Here is a 4,060-nt window from a genome sequence, read left to right as displayed (position 1 = left end):
CGGGGCGGGGCCTTGGGCACCCGGCGCAGGGCGCGGCCTCGACCTCGCGGGGCCAGAACCGTTAAACCGATGGCACGCGCTCCCCTGGGGTGCGGGGAGGGCGCGACGCCTCGGGGAGCCGTGCGGCGTGAGGAAAACGCCGGGAGTGGCCGCTCCCAGGTGCTGCGGGCTCGCCCTGGGTGGGGCGCGCCCGCATGAACAGCCTTCCGTACCCCAGTCGGCGGCGCTGACTGCCCAAGCACTGGGGAGGCGTCAGGCGCCGTCTGCGGCGGGCTCCAGGCAGCGTCTGTGAGCGAGGCCGCCTCTGTGAGCGAGGCCGCCGCGCGCTGACGACCGAGTCCGTCCCCGTCAGAGCGGCCCGCGGGCCAGGGGGTGCGGGCGGCTCCCCGCGCGGCGCGGGGAAGTCTGGCGGGATTGGGGCTGTCGGGAAGTGAGGAGGTTGAGAAAAGTTGGCATCCGTTAGGAATATATTCACGAATGGCCGAGCTAAAAGGAACCAGATTTCGGTGGAAGTTACTCCGTCCTAATCCGAATTGGAGATTTTAAGTCTCGCCGCCAATTCCCTTTACTCCTTTTTGCACTTAGTCTTTGAGCTCAAGGCCGGGAAGGCCACGTGCGTTAGTGGCAAGCTGTGTGTTAAGTACTGTGGTTGGAGACGTTCAGGTTGGGAGTAGGGTACCAGGGAAGCCCACATTGACCTTTAGTTCGAAATGAGACTTTTCAGAGCGGCTGATACTCCTTTTATTGGTGACTGAGGGAGGAGGAAAGCGGTAAAGGGGAGGGGAGGGGGGATGAGTGAAACTTGTCTACCGTGAAGTAGGTGGAATTGGGGGAGACAATTGTAGGAAAATGAAACAGAGATGGACACGAATCTGACATTTTTTATAGTTTGTCTTGGGAGTTTTTAAAGAACATAAAACCGGATAGCAAAATTGAATATTTGAAAGGTCACAAAGACAGCAGTGTAAAGGAGTGGAGTGGACCACATAGCAATATTAAACAGGCCTCAGGAAGGCTTCCTTGAATGCCTTTGTATCAATTCCAGAAATATGTCTGAGATAACTAGTTAGGAGGTCAGTGTTTGTGAGAGATGTTGCTGAGCTAAAAATCAGTTTAGTGAAATTGGATGGAAGGGACTAATCAGAGGACAATCAAGGATGACAGTTTTCAACTTGGGAAATGAGGTGGTGTCCGTGATACCAAGGCAAGAATTCAAGAGGTAGAATAGCTTTATGGGAGAAAATGCTAAGTTCAGTCTGGGACTTATAAATGAAATAAACGGATACTTAAGTTGAGGTTTCCAAAAAGTTAATATATATGTTCAATATAAAACATCCATACAGATATGTACATATACAACATATTCTTACATATATGTCATAGGCATATTATAGAAATGCTGAAAATGAGATCAGGGATGCTGATTAAGAAAACAGGTATTACAAAAGGGAGTATTTAGAACTCAAAAAGGTGAATAACCTCCATGGAAACTTTAAAGGTCAAGAAAGTGTCAGGAATGGGGTAACTGATGAAAGAATGTGTCTCTGGAAAGTGATAATCTAGATATCAGACTAAAGGCAATATAGGAAGATGTGTTCAAAGAGAATTGTAGGAATTAATGACCTGGGGTGAGAAGAAAAAAAAGCATCGAACTGATGTAAAACCAGTATGGCTGAGCTATTGTATGCAGGAAGAGAAATGTGAAAGATGAGTTTGAAGTGATGGGAAGAATTGAAATCATTTAGTGTTTTGTAGGCTGAATTTTATTATAATAATAAAGGGATGCATTCGTTAAAGGATTTAAGTGGAGCAGGGATATAACAGGATTTACCATTTTAAGAAGTGTGGAGTTTTATAAACAGAGCCATGCAGTGAACTTACTGTTAGTAGTTAGTGTAGAAATGGCTTCCAGCTGATAAAATGACTCTCACCCACTGAGACAACTCATCTGGCATTCAAGATTAAAACAGCAGGATCAAAGATGGTATCATGGTATGAACATGTCCTCTGGTGTGAGGCAACAGAAATCTGTGAATAGTTCCATCAATAAATACTTCCAACCCCCAGATGTAGAAAATTTTAAGTGCAGGATTCAGAGCTCACCCAAAGTGTTCTTTTCCTAGAATATATTTAACAATGCAACATATACAACATATGCAATTATATAATTATACAATACAATTACATGGTACATATTACTATGTGAAATCATTACAACCAAAAAAAGTGAATTGGAAGAAAAATTTTCAACCAAAATCAATCTATTGAAAGAGATAATTTTAGGTAGAAGTAATGGACGTCTTCATTTTTGGATATTTAATTGATGAGGAATGAACCATAAAACCCATTGAACCTTTTTAAAAAAAAAATACTGATTTAGCATGAAATGTTAGCATCTACAAGGTTCATCTACTACTCAAATTGCTACAACAAAAACTTTACAACAGGTTAATGAGTAATTTTAAAAGTAAGGTGAGTCACTATCCCAAAAACTTAAAATGTCTTGAAATCATAGAGCCCACATAAGAAACTCATGACAAGTTAAAATTTTTTTAAATTGCATACTACTATGTTATTGCTACCAAATAAATTATGAAAGTGAAATTAACTTTTCTAAACTTTCAGTAAAAGTAAACTGATTACATGGAGAAAATGCCAAATAATTTATTCTCACCAGAGAAAAAACAGTACATATTTGTTGTCAAGTGAAGCTTAAAAATATGTGGAAAATAAGGGAAAGTTCAGATAATTTAGAAAAAAAAAACCAATTTCTGGATATTTGATGTTGATGGTATTTATTAGCTTTTTAAGATTTGTACTTTGTCATTGCATTGTTTTCTCATTCTAAGTTAATACTATTTTAGTTCAAAAAGTTTGAAGAATTGATTAAGGAAAAGCAAGAATGGAGATAAGAATATCAGAGGGTAATTTTTATTTAATGCATCTTGTTACTTTTAAGTAACTATTTTCATATTTAAATCATCACAATACCTTCCATTTATTTAATATAATGTGTATGAGCACAGACTGGTTACCTGTTCTCATGGTATATACTGTCTACTGAAGGTGTATGCAAACAGGCAATTCCAATTTAATAAACTAAGATAAATACACTCACAGTGTGCATTTATGCCAGGGTGGCTGAATCACTTGAATATCTGAAGAGTCAGGAAAAGCTAAAGAGATAGTGTTTTCTGCCGTTTGCCTGTATTCTGTCTCTCATTTACTTAATGCACCATTTACAAAGCATGTTATGGAGGACACACACACCATTATTCCAACATTGCCTTAAAGTACAAAACATTTGGTTCTATTCAACTCAGCTAAGCAAAAAAATTCTTTTGAAGACCTATGTTTGAAGACCTATGCCAAGTACTGAGGATACAAGAACAAGCACAAATAAGACTAGTAGGACTGACACATGCTTAGCAAGAAGGGGATGAGTAGCTATAAATTAGTAAGTAAAATAGAAGGTAGTATATGTAATAGGAGTGCATACATGTAATGGAAGTAGTAGAAGAAAAGAATTATGTTTTGGGATGGGGCGGGGGAAGAGAAGCGATCATGGATGGGCAGGAGAGCTAATCCCTGAGCAGGATTTTCAAGAATAAAAAGGATTTTATCCCACAGACAAAGATTTTCTTTAGAGGCGGGAGGATATGTCCAAAGAATATATAAATGATACTGCAATCAACACCAAAAAAAAAAAAATCAGTACTACAGAAACACAAAATACAAGGATACCGCCTGGTAGTTACATTAGGCTTAAGGAGGATGAAAGGTCTGTGTAAGACATAGAGAAACATTGAAAGATAAGCTAAGATAGTATCATATACACATTTGAAGAAGAATCACATAAGTAACAATGTTGAAAATGGATTGAGGGGAGGGACAGGCACCAGACAAAGTGATGCAGAGGGACTAGTTCACAGGCTTTTACAGTAACCCAGATAATGTTGATAAAAATCAGAAACAAGGCAGGTAAGGGCTATGAAGAAATACATGTGTACATAATGAGAAAGAAAAGATAAGGAGTTGAGAATGAGAAGTGAAAATTTAC

Source organism: Condylura cristata, unplaced genomic scaffold (assembly GCF_000260355.1).
Source record: "Condylura cristata isolate star-nosed mole 26May11 unplaced genomic scaffold, ConCri1.0 scaffold00009, whole genome shotgun sequence".
Taxonomy (NCBI): domain Eukaryota; kingdom Metazoa; phylum Chordata; class Mammalia; order Eulipotyphla; family Talpidae; genus Condylura; species Condylura cristata.
This window is presented reverse-complemented; position numbering follows the sequence as displayed.